The 13,152-nt window shown below is 41.0% G+C and overlaps 1 non-coding gene across 1 annotated transcript; it reads left to right on the top strand.

Annotated features, from left to right (window-relative positions):
- The first annotated feature begins 964 nt into the window (after positions 1-964).
- LOC112782180 (small nucleolar RNA R71) lies at positions 965-1,068 on the top strand. The gene has a single exon (XR_003192915.1). It is a non-coding gene; the product is annotated as a small nucleolar RNA R71 (small nucleolar RNA).
- Positions 1,069-13,152: the final 12,084 nt, after the last annotated feature.

Genomic DNA, 13,152 nt, shown 5'->3' with positions numbered 1-13,152 from the left:
TTCATTCTCTTCAGAAGAAGAATACTCATCAGAGCTCATGAATGGCATAAGGAGGTTCAATGGAATCTCTATGGTCTCTAGATGAGCCTCAGATTCCTTTGTTTCCTCAGAGGGAAACTCCTTGTTGATCACTGGACGTCCCAGGAGGTCTTCCTCACTTGGATTCACGTCTTCTCCCTCCCTTGTAGGTTCAGCCATGATGGTTAAATCAATGGCCTTGCACTCTCTCTTTGGATTCTCTTCTGTATTGCTTGGGAGAGTACTAGAAGGAGTTTCAGTGACTCTTTTACTCAGCTGGCCCACTTGTGCCTCCAAATTCCTAATGGAGGACCGTGTTTCATTCATGAAACTTACAGTGGCCTTAGATAGATCAGAGACTATATTTGCTAAGCTAGATGGATTCTGCTCAGAACTCTCTGTCTGTTGCTGAGTGGATGATGGAAAAGGCTTGCTATTGCTAAACCTGTTTCTTCCACCATTGTTAAAGCCTGGTTGAGGCTTTTGTTGATCCTTCCATGAGAAATTTGGATGATTTCTCCATGAGGGATTATAGGTGTTTCCATAGGGTTCACCCATGTAATTCACCTCTGCTATTGCAGGGTTCTCAGGATCATAAGCTTCTTCTTCAGAAGATGCCTCTTTAGTACTGTTGGATGATTCCTTCAATCCATTCAGACTCTAAGAAATCATATTGACTTGCTGAGTCAATATTTTATTCTGAGCCAATATGGCATTCAGAGTATCAATTTCAAGAACTCTCTTCCTCATGGGCGTCCCATTATTCACAGGATTCCTTTCAGAAGTGTACATGAACTGGTTATTGGCAACCATGTCAATGAGTTCTTGAGCTTCTGCAGGCGTTTTTTTTAGGTGAATGGATCCACCTGTAGAATGGTCCAGTGACATCTTTGATAATTCAGACAGACCATCATAGAATATATCCAGGATAGTCTATTCTGAAAGTATGTCAGAAGGACACTTTTTGGTTAGTTCCTTGTATCTCTCCCAAGCTTCATAGAGGGATTCACCTTCCTTTTGTCTGAAGGTTTGAACATCCACTCTAAGCTTACTAAGCTTTTGAGGAGGAAAGAACTTGGCTAAGAAGGCCGTGACCAGCTTATCCCAAGAGTTCAGGCTATCCTTAGGTTGAGAGTCCAACCATATTCTAGCTCTGTCTCTTACAGCAAATGGAAAAAGCATAAGCCTGTAGACCTCGGGATCAACCCCATTGGTCTTAACAGTATCACAGATCTGCAAGAATTCAGTTAAGAACTGAAAAGGATCTTCAGATGGAAGTCCATAAAACTTGCAGTTTTGTTGCATCAGAGAAACTAATTGAGGTTTAAGCTCAAAGTTGTTTGCTCCAATGGCAGGGATTGAGATGCTTCTTCCATGTAAATTGGAATTAGGTGCAGTAAAGTCACCAAGCATCTTCCTTGCATTGTTATTATTTTCGGCCATGTCTCATTCTTTTTCGAAATTTTCAGTCAGATTTTCTCCAGAGAGTTGTGCTTTAGCTTCCCTTAGCTTCCTCTTCAGAGTCCTTTCAGGTTCAGGATCAGCTTCAACAAGAATGTTCTTATCCTTGTTCCTGCTCATATGAAAAAGAAGAAAACAGAAAAGAAAATATGGAATCCTCTATGTCACAGTATAGAGATTCTTTTATGTGAGTAGAAGAAGATATGAATAGAAGATGGAGAATCCAAACACAAGAGTGAGGAGTAGGTTCGAATTCTTAGATGAAGAGGAGTGTTAGTAAATAATTAAATAATTAGAAGGAGGTGAGAGAGAAGAATTTTCGAAAATTAAATAAATTAAAATAAAAATATTTTTATTTTTAATTTGAAATTAAAATAAAATTCGAAAATTAGAAAAGAAATAAAATTAAAATTAAAAATTAAAATAATTAGTTAATTAAAAAGGAATTTTGAAAAAGAGGAAGGTGATTTTCGAAAATTAGAGAGAGAATTAGTTAGGTAGTTTTGAAAAAGATATGATTGAAACAAAAAGATAGGATTGATTGAAAAAAAGATTTGAAAATCAATTTAAAAAGATAAGAGGTTAGAAAAGAAGTTAGAAAAGATTTTGAAATTGATTTTGAAAAAGATATGATTGAAAGATATGATTGAAAAATTTAATTTGAAAAAGATTTGAAAAGAAAATTAAAAAGATTTGATTTTTGAAGTTAAAGTTGATTACTTGACTAATAAGAAACTAAAAGATATGATTTTAAAATTTAAAGATTGAACCTTTCTTAATAGGCAAGTAACAACTTGAAAAATTTTTGAATCAAAACATTAAATGCTAGTAGTAATTTCGAAAATATGGAATAAAAGTAAGAAAAAGATTTTGAAAATTAATTTGAAATTTTCGAAAATATTAAAAGAAAAATGAAAAAGATTTTGAAAAAATTTTAAAAAGGAATTCGAAAATATTAAAAGGAAATTGAAAAAGATTTGATTTTTGAAAAAGATTTGAAAAAGATAGAATTTTTAAATTGAAAATTTGACTTGACTCATAAGAAACAACTAAATTTTGAAATTTTTTTGAAAAAATCAACTCAAATTTTCGAAATTTATGAGAAGAATAAGGGAAAGATAATTTTTTGATTTTTGAAATTTTTTTTGAGGAGAGAGAAAAACATAAAAAAGACTCAATGCATGAAAATTTTAGATTAAAACATGTGATGCATGCAAGAACACTATGAATGTCAAGATGAACACCAAGAACTTATTTTAAAAATTTTTCAAGAAAAGAAAAACATGCAAGACTCCAAACTTAGAAATTATTAAACTTTAGACACTAACAAATTGAAAATGCATATGAAAAACTAGAAAAGACACAAAACAAGAAAATATGAAGATCAAACAAGAAGACTGGCCAAGAACAACTTGAAGATCATGAAGAATACAATGCATGAGATTTTTGAAAATAATTTTTTGGAAAATTAAAAAGATTTAATTGACACCAAACTTAAAACTTGACTCTAGACTCAAACAAGAAACATCAAATTATTTTTGATTTTATGATTTTGTTAAATTTTTTTTTGATTTTTCGAAAATTAATTGAGAAAAACGAAAAAGAAGAATTTTTTTTTGTATTTTTTGAAAATAAGAAATAAAAAGCTTAAAATTAAAATAAAATTACCTAATCTGAGCAACAAGATGAACCGTCAATTGTCCAAACTCGAACAATCCCCGGCAACGGCGCCAAAAACTTGGCGCGCGGAAATCGTGACAGTTCCATTCCTTGGTAACGGCGCTGAAAACTTTATACGCACGTTCATAATCTTAATTCTTTGTCACAACTTCGCACAACTGACCAGCAAGTGCACTGGGTCGTCCAAGTAATAAACCTTACGTGAGTAAGGGTCGATCCCACGGAGATTGTCGGCTTGAAGCAAGCTATGGTCACCTTGTAAATCTCAGTCAGGCGGATTCAAATGGTTATAGAGTTTTAATAATTAAAAGATAAATAACACAAAATAGGATAGAGATACTTATGTAATTCATTGGTGAGAATTTCAGATAAGCGTATAGAGATGCTTTCGTTCCTCTGAACCTCTGCTTTCCTACTGTCTTCATCCAATCATTCCTACTCCTTTCCATTGCAAGCTTTATGTAGGGCATCACCGTTGTCAATGGCTACATCCCATCCTCTCTGTGAAAATGGTCCAATGCGCTGTCACTGCATGGCTAATCATCTGTCGGTTCTCGATCATACTGGAATAGGATTTACTATCCTTTTGCGTCTGTCACTACGCCCAGCACTCGCGAGTTTGAAGCTCGTCACAGCCATGCCTTCCCAGATCCTACTCAGAATACCACAGACAAGGTTTAGACTTTTCGGATCTCAGGAATGGCCATCCATGGATTCTAACTTATACCACGAAGATTCTAATATCTCGGACTCGGTCCTCTGTATTAGATATCTAAGAGATACTCATTCTAGCTTGTTTGCATGTAGAACGGAAGTGTTTGTCAGGCACGCGTTCATAGGTGAGAATGATGATGAGCGTCACATAATAATCACATTCATCATGTTCTTGGGTGCGAATGGATATCTTAGAGAAGGAATAAGCTTGAATTGAATAGAAAAACAGTAGTACTTTGTATTAATTCATGAGGAACAGTAGAGCTCCACACCTTAATCTATGGTGTGTAGAAACTCTACCGTTTAAAAATACATAAGTGATGAAGGTTCAGGCATGGCTGAATGGCCAGCCCCCATAAAGGTCTAAGATAGCATAAAACTAATCAAAGATCCCCTTACAAAGATAGTAAAAAGTCCTATTTATACTAGACTAGTTTACTAGGGTTTACAAAAATGAGTAAATGATGCAGAAATCCACTTCCGGGACCCACTTGGTGTGTGCTTAGGCTGAGCATTGAGCTTTACACGTGTAGAGGTCTTTCTTGGAGTTGAACACCAGTTTGTAACCTGTTTCTGACGTTTAACTCCACTTTGCAACCTATTTTTGGCGTTTGACTCCAGAATGCAGCATGGAATTGGCGTTCAACGCCAGTTTACGTCGTCTATCCTTAATCAAAGTATGGACTATTATATATTGCTAGAAATACCTGGATGTCTACTTTCCAACGAAATTAAGAGCGCGCCATTTGGAGTTCTGTAGCTCCAGAAAATCCACTTTTAGTATAGGGAGGTCAGAATCCAACAGCATCTGCAGTCCTTCTTCAACCTCTGAATATGATTTTTGCTCAGGTCCCTCAATTTCAGCCAGAAAATACCTGAAATCACAGAAAAACACACAAACTCATAGTAAAGTCCAGAAATGTGATTTTTAATTAAAACTAATAAAAATATACTAAAAACTAACTAAATCATACTAAAAACTATGTAAAAATAATGCCAAAAAGCGTATAAATTATCCACTCATCAACAGGTCATCAGTTTAATCACCTCTACCAATCACATTCTTAGAGGTCCTGTCCTGTATGATGAAGACTAAGTCAAAAAAGAGGATTGTGCAGTTAGACAGTTTTAACAAAGAACTAACAGAAATCAACTTAATTCGAAAAGAGAGAATGAATATGATATTGTAAAGGATTAAATAAGAATTAAGAATAACATTACCAATAGCTAAAGCACGAATTTTGGTATGATTAAGTAAAGCAACATAATGATTTGTAAGAGGTTTGGGATTTTCCAAAAATTTAAAGGAATTAGTGATGTGAGTAGTGGCTCTGGAATCAACTATCCAACTAGCATATGCCTTTTGATTCGAATAACATGAGGAAAACACTTCACTTGCAGAAATTTTAGGTTCAATGTCTTGAAGAGCTTGCTAAGTTTGCAAGAGAGTCATCAATTGGTTGTACTGAGCCGCTGTAAGTGAGAAGCTAGATATTGGAGATTGATCTTGGCTTTCTTGATCATGAGCGACCTTGGCAACATGATGCACTTGGGATTTGGCATTAACAGGCTTGTTCTGAGAATATTTAGGAGGATATCCATGGAGACAATAGCATTTATCTTCAATATGTCCCATCAACCCATAATGAGCTCAGAGTGGACGATCTTTCCTCCCTTTCACCATGGGTCTAGAAGGAGCGGTGGGTCTTGGAGACTGTTTAACAGCAAAGGCCATATGTTGGCTTGGAGAGGTGAGTGCTCTCTACTTCTCCTCTTGCAACACAAGAGAAAAGACTTTCCCAATCGGAGACAGTGGATCTGACAATAGGATTTGGCTTTGAACACTTGCCAAATTCTAATTGAGACCCATAAGGAACAGCATCACATATTCTTGATCAAGAAAGGCTTGAATCGGCTTAACGCCACCACAGGAACAAGATACCAATGGCTTGAAGGTGTTACGTTCTTTCTAAAATATCTTCAACTTTGTGAAATACTATGAGACCAAGAGAGAGCCTTGAGTCAGAGACTTGAGAGACCTCTTTAGCTCAAAGATGCGAGGAACGTTGCTCTAAGAGAAGCGAGTCTCCAAATCTTGCCAAAGTAAAGCTGCAGATCCAGCATAAATGACGCTTGCCGTAATATCCTTGGAGATCGCATTCAGCAACCACGTAGTGACCATGTCGTTCATGCACTGCCACGATTCAGTGAGCGCAGGGTCAAAAACTGGATCTGGCTTCAGAGGGAGCCATCGATGAAGTAGAGCTTGCGTTTTTCACTTAATGCAAGCCTCATCGATCTGCACCATGAAGCATAGTTTTCTTCTTGTAGAGGTCATGAAATAAGCATGAGTCCTGGGTGAACACCGGACTAAAGCAGATATGCATCAGCAATCAGCGAGGACGGTGCCAAAACTTGAGGAGTATTGGAATCTTCCTGAGAAACTGTGGATACAAAAATTGCAGACATTTTGATTGATGAGTAAAAGAATAGAAAAAAGAATGTGTCAAAAGAGGAAGAACTTTCTTGCAGAAATGAGAAAGAGCGAGAAAGAAGAATGGAAAATTGAGATATTTTTCTTAGAAAATTAAAGAATGAAGGGAGAGAGTAATGCAAAAGTGTAAAGTGAAATTACATCTGATATCATATTGGAATGTGAAAGAAAATAAAGAAAAAGATGATTCTCATTGAGTAAAATAATTTCAAGTGAGGTGTGTGTATATAATATTTATATATTGGCTACTTATTGACACAAAATTATAACTAACTGCTATATCAGTAAAAAAAATGACTAATTAACTGTTAACTAATTAAGTTAGGTATCCATAACAAAAGAGTTGTTTATAGAAATTTAGTATATATAAATATAAAATTTAATACCCTTATTGGATATGCTATACCTCTTTTAACAGAGAATATAGGAAGATCAATAAGTTTAGCTGACGTTATGGAACAAAATGATGAATTCTTTTCAATTACATATGCTAGTAATTATACTCTAACTAATAGTCATCATAGTATAGTATTTAAAATAAAGAAAGAATTTATGTTGATGAATTATTCCAAAAAATGTTAAAATAGAAATACCAAAATATAAAACAATTGTGAATCTATCCCCTCTTCTGATAAAAGACGCATACAAAAATTCTTTTCAACAAGTTTTTAAATTAGAAAATCTAAAATTAATAGTTCTTTAAATTTATCTAATCCAAAAATATATACAAGATAAAGAAAATTCCAAAATAAAAGAATTAATAAAGAAAATTAAGAACTTGCTGAAACTCTTAAAAAGTAGTTATGAGAAATAACAAGAATAATGTATATAGTCATAAAAAAACTGAAGATATATTTATAGTCATATCTATAATAAAATAGGAAGAACTTTATTTATAAAAATATGTTCGGTTTCCCAGTCCTGGAATGGGTCGGATGTGCCAGATGCCTGGAAGTAGTTGGGATGCTAGATTCAGTTCGCCTTCGTGCGTTAGGATCTCCTGGGCCAACGTGACGAGGATGAAGTCAGGGCGTGAGGTCCCACCGAGTTATGATTGGGTGTGGAGGCGGCCATTAGGGTAAAGGATAGGTAACGTACCTCGGGGAGGGGTAGGGCCCTCCCCTTATATAGTCTGTACGCCTGTGGGTCCAACAGGGGCAGACCCTCTTTCTTGGAAGTTTCCTTTCCAGCTTTCCTCGACCACGCAGAGGGGGAGGTGGCATTCAGGTCGCCTTCAGTTCAATTTCGCCAGGCCATTTGGTTGGGTGGGTGCCCAGACCCAGATCCCTGGCTAGTTGGGCTGGGCCGAAACAGTGCCCCCAACGTGCCAGCTGCGGCCGTGAGTGCTGGGGTTGGGGCGTTCTTCTCAATTCCTCCTTTGGTAGGGTTCTCTCCTAGGTCGGCCGCTCGTTATAGGGGCGTGCCCCCTACGCGCTGGCCTTCCTTGTCCATTCTTGGGGACGTCAATCGTCGCCTTGATCTGCGCACGGGAGCAGTTAATGCTCATTATGACTGATTTGAAAAGCCGGGGGAATAGACCACTATGACCCTACCTTTTCACGCTTCCTCTCCTGGCGGTTACCATCCCAATATTCTCCAAACTCTTTCACCTTTCTTTCTTTCTTTATTTCTTTCCTATTCATTCCTACATTCGCCCCTGCTCATTGTTTCACTCTTTGGATCATTGTCGAAGAAAGTTCAGCGCAATTTCCACCTGATCATTACCTTTCTTCTACACATTTCTTTGTAAGTGTTTGTTATCTTCCTTGTTGTTTTGTTGTTTTCATTCAGTGATTGCTGCTTGCATGTTCCTTTTTGCCATTTGCTTGTAGTTGCTTAAGTTTGCGCAGTTTGTGTTAGATAGTTACTAGAGGGGGTACCATTTTAGGTGCGTTTGTTTGTTTTTGATTCGCCATTTGATATTAGATTGCCACTAGAATCTTTTCCAGTAGACTGTAGTGCTAGTTTCCACTTCTTCCGACTTCCCGACCTCTTGGTCTGACTTCAAGTGGTGCCCCCACTGTAGGTATGACGCATCTCCCCCTCCCGAGTCCCCGTGTAGACCGTTACTCCTGGGTCACTTCGGATGTGAAGGATCAGCTCTCCCGGGTAACTCTCGAGGAGCTTGAAGAGTTCCATCGTTCCGATCTACTTTGCTCGAAGAGGAGCGCTATCATGTGTTTGTTCCTGGGGATGAAGAGCGAATATGTCACCTTAACTTGAACACCCCTTGAGTCGTCGACTGGCTATGGGTGTATAAGTCGATGTTCACCAGTTTGGGGGTTCGTCTCCCCTTCTCCCCATTTGTGATGGCGCTTCTGGATTGATGTGATGTGGCGCCATCACAATTACATCTGAACAATTGGACTGACGTCTGGTACTTCGAGATGGCATACGAGTATTTAGAGCTACCGGTCTTTGTGGAGGTTTTTTTTATGGCTTTTTATTTTGACGAACCCTTCCAAAGAGGGGAGCCATAAAAAGGATACATGTCCTTCTGGGCTACCCAGGGTAGACGGATCTTCGGGGTGTTTGAAGATTCGTTTTATGGCTTCAAGGAAAAATTCTTTAAAGTGCAGCCTGCAGAAGGTCAACGCCCCTTCTGGCTAACCTTGGAAGGGGAACACCGTATCCCGACCTATTGAAGCTTCGGGGCTGGGTCTAACGCTTTTACGAAGGTGACGTACAAAGGGCTGACCCAGCAGAACAAGAATGTAACTGACGTGTTGTTGGCTATTTTTAATAAGAATATTGTCAACCCGTACCTCTTGATGGGTGACCGAGAGACGGATAGAAGCTACATATGTGAGTAGTCGGTTAGTTGTAGTGTTGTGTTCTTGATTTGTTTACTCACTTAGTGCTATGCTTGACGAATCGTTGTGTTTTTTCGTTATTGCAGTGTCCATGGCCGCCGAGCAGACTGGCCTTGACAATCTGATGTCATACTTCCTCCCTGGGCATAGTGATGATAGCTCCATCACTCCCCCAGCTAATGTTCCAGGCTCATCCAACCCTGAGGTTCAATCACAGCCCACTCAGGGGGAGGTCACCGGTACAAGTGCCGGTGTGATCCCTCCATCTGAGGAGGTTCTGAAAGAGGAGGTTGGTCCCGATGTCGCCATTGTTGACAACCCGAAGAAAAGGAAGTCAATCTCCAGTCCAAAAGGAGTCATCACCATGATGAAGAAGAACTTTGACGCTGGGAGCTTCATTGACGCCCAACTCCTGCCGAGTACCGAGGACTTCTTTCTTGGCAGGGATCTCGCTTCCCAGGCTAAGTGGGTGTATTGCACCTTGCTCCGGGCTGTCGCCATAGTGAGAAAGGCGGAACCGGTCTTGGCTGGTGCTCGGACTTTGGATGGAAAACTCCAGGCGGCTATTAAGTCCATGGGTAAGCTGAAAGAGGAGGTAGAGTAGGTTAAGACCCAACTTGCTGCTTCGGAGGAGAACGTGAAGACCTCGTACGAGATGGTTGCCTGGCTCACTGAGCGGGAGCTCACTTTGGAGAGTCAGCTCAATGCTGCTCAGGGTCGGGTGAAGGAATTGGAGAAAGAGCGTGACAACGCTATCTTGTCAGCTAATGCTGCTAAGGCTGAGGTTTTTGATTTGAAGAAGAAGAATAAAAAAACCGTGAGGCATGCTTGGAATGCTATTGGGGGCACTGAAGAAGCGATTAAGGCCCAAGTAAAGTTGCTGGTTCCTGATTTTGACGTCTCTACTGTTGGTGCCTTCAAGACCATCAAGGACGGCAAGATTGTCGACCTCCCGAGGAATGACGTGTATTTGTTCATACTTTTTGGGTCGTTTTGGCTTTGTAATGTATTGTTTTGAACATCTCAGTAGTTTGTGTAAAACTGTTTACCGTTTTGATTGATAAGCGACGACTACCGAAGCCGATTTGTGGCTTTTTATGTTTAAACATTTGAGTTGTGGCCCTTACTTTCGTAGCCACTAAGATAGTGTTCACGATTTTCCTGGCTCCCGGAGTGATCAGTCTCATGATGCCATAATGTTACCAAATTGGTCAGTGAGGCAAAACAATTGAATGATGAATTAAAGATGGCAAGTCAGAAATAAGAGAGAAATGATTAAAATTTAAACAAAGCGTAATCAGGACGTGCTAAGTGACAATCTCAACAAACATGGAATAAGTAAACAGGTGAACAGAAACGGGTGTTACTATATTGGGGACCCGTCTGGTCGTCGGGTTCACTTGGGCTTTTAAGAGTAGAACTTCTTCAAGTTTACCATATTCCACGTCCTGGGCACCTCTCTTCCGTCCAGTCGTTCCAGCTTGTAAGCTCCATCGACGACTACTTCTTTTATCCTGTAGGGGCCTTCCAAATTTGCTGTTAGTTTCCCTTCTCCCGGGGTCGGTAGGCCCACGTCGTTGCGTCGTAGAACCAGGTCATTTGGTTCAAAACTCCTTTTTAGCATTTTGGTGTTGTACCGTAGGGCTATTCTTTGTTTCAACGCCGTTTCTGACAGGTGAGCCATCTCCCTGGTCTCGTCGAACAGATCTTTCTCCACAGCTTCCTCAAATCCACCAAGGAATAACTGTGGGCTTGGCTCCCCCACTTCCACGGGAATCACCGCATCGACCCCATAGGTAAGTCGGAAGGGCGTCTCTCAGTGGAGGATTGTGGTGTTGTTCTGTAGGACCAAAAAACTGATGCGAGTTTGTCTGCCCATCCTCCCTTCTTCTGGTCAAGCCGTTTCTTAAGGCCTTGGAGGCTGACTTTGTTTACGGCTTCAACTTGGCCGTTGGTCTGTGGGTGCTCCACTGACGAGAACCTTTGTTTTATCACCAGGCCAGTAAGGAACTCACCGAACCTCTTATCGGTAAACTGTGTCCCGTTGTCGGATATCACGACCTCTGGAATCCCAAATCTGGGGATCATTTGCCTCCACATGAATTTTTGACAATTGACTGACAATATGTTGGCGAGCGGCTCCGCCTCGACCTACTTAGTATAGTAGTCAATGGCCACGATCAGGTATTTCACCTGCCCGGGGCCTACCGGGAAGGGTCCCAAAAGGTAACCCCCACTAGCTGAAAGGTCGGGAGGCCATCAGTAAACTTAACTCGGCTGCTGGGGTTCTATAGAAATTGGCGTTTTCTTGACACTTCTTGCATCTTTTCATGAATTCCTAGGAGTCCGACATCATCGAGGGCCAAACGTAGCCGGGCCTAACGAGCTTCCAGGCCAAGACCTTTCCGCCGATATGGTGGCCGCAACATCCCTCGTGGACCTCGCTTAAGACATAGTCCGTCTGATCGGGGCGCAGGCACTTTAGCAGGGGTTGGTTCAGCCCTCTTTTGAACAGTTGGCCCTGTACTATTGCGTACTTGGCTGCTTCCCTCCATATCACCTTCGTCGCCTTCTCATCCTCAGGGAGCTTACTGTTTTCCAAGAAGTTGGTAATCTGATCCATCCATGAGGGGGTGTCGGCTGCTTGGGTTACGCACAAGGTGACCGTTGGTTCCTTTACTAATCCTTGGATCAGGGATCGATTTCCCGACCCAGGCTTCATACTTGCCAGCTTTGATAGGAGGTCGGCTCGTGTGTTCCTTTCTCTTGGAACGAGCTGCACCACGACCTCATCGAATTTCTCACTCAAATTTTTTACCCTTTCCAAGTATTTCTGTAACAAGGAATCTCTGGCTTGGTAGGTTCCATTGATTTGGGAAGTGACGACTTGAGAGTCGCTTTTTACTTCCACCTTGGTTGCCTCGACTACTTTTGATCAGAGCAGACCTCCTATGAGGGCCTCGTATTCTTCTTGGTTGTTAGAGACCGGGAAATCGAATTTGATGGACTGCTCGTATATCATTCCGGTCGGGCTTTCGAGGATTATCCCTGCCCCCCCCGAACGTTTGGTTGGAAGCTCCGTCAACATGGAGTTTTCACCGTGTGTCCAGGATCTCGTGAGGGTCCTCTGTTACTTCCACTAGGAAGTCGGCCATTGCCTGGGCGTTAATTGCGTGACTGGGCTCATATTGCAGATCGTACCAAGACAGCTCAACTGACCAGGTCATCATCCATCCTACTAGGTCGGGTTTTTGTAGGACTTGACGAATCGCTTGATCTGTCCTGACAGTGATCCGATGTCCCTGGAAGTATTGCCTCAACCTTCAAGACGAGATCAAGAGTGTATAGGCTAGCTTTTCCAATTTTCTGTATCTTAGCTCCGCCCCCTGTAGCGCTTTGCTGATGAAGTAAACTGGTTGTTGGATCTTTCCCTCTTATTAAACAAAGACGGCCACCAAGGCTTCGTCTGACACTACCAGATATAGAAATAGCGTCTCGCCATCCTTAGGCTTACCTAGGACTAGTGGCACTGAGAGTATGCTTTTAAAATGGTTGAAAGCTTCTTCACAAGTCGGGGTCCATTCGAAGGCTATCCCTTTCTTCATGAGGTTGAAGAAGGGAATATCTTTGGCCGCCGATGCACCGAGGAAGCGAGATAGGGCTGTAAGCCTTCCGGCCAACCTCTGCATGTCCTTGATGCACCATGGGCTTGTCATTTGCAAAATGGCTTCACACTTGTCGAGGTTAGCCTCGACCCCCCTTTGGGTTATCATGAAACCTAGGAACTTCTCGGCTTCCATGGCAAAAGCGCATTTAAGGAGTTTAAGTCTCGTATTGTGTCTACGAAGAGACGTGAACACGGTCTCCAGGTCACCGACTAAGTCTTCCGATCAGCTGATCTTCAGCAAGATATCATCCACATACACCTCTACCGACTTCCCGATTATATTGTTGAAGACTTAGTTCATCAGT

This window comes from Arachis hypogaea, chromosome 19 (assembly GCF_003086295.3).
Source record: "Arachis hypogaea cultivar Tifrunner chromosome 19, arahy.Tifrunner.gnm2.J5K5, whole genome shotgun sequence".
In the NCBI taxonomy this organism is placed as follows: Eukaryota; Viridiplantae; Streptophyta; class Magnoliopsida; order Fabales; family Fabaceae; genus Arachis; species Arachis hypogaea.
The sequence above is the reverse complement of the archived record's forward strand: the minus strand, read 5'-3'. Positions and strand labels throughout refer to the sequence as shown.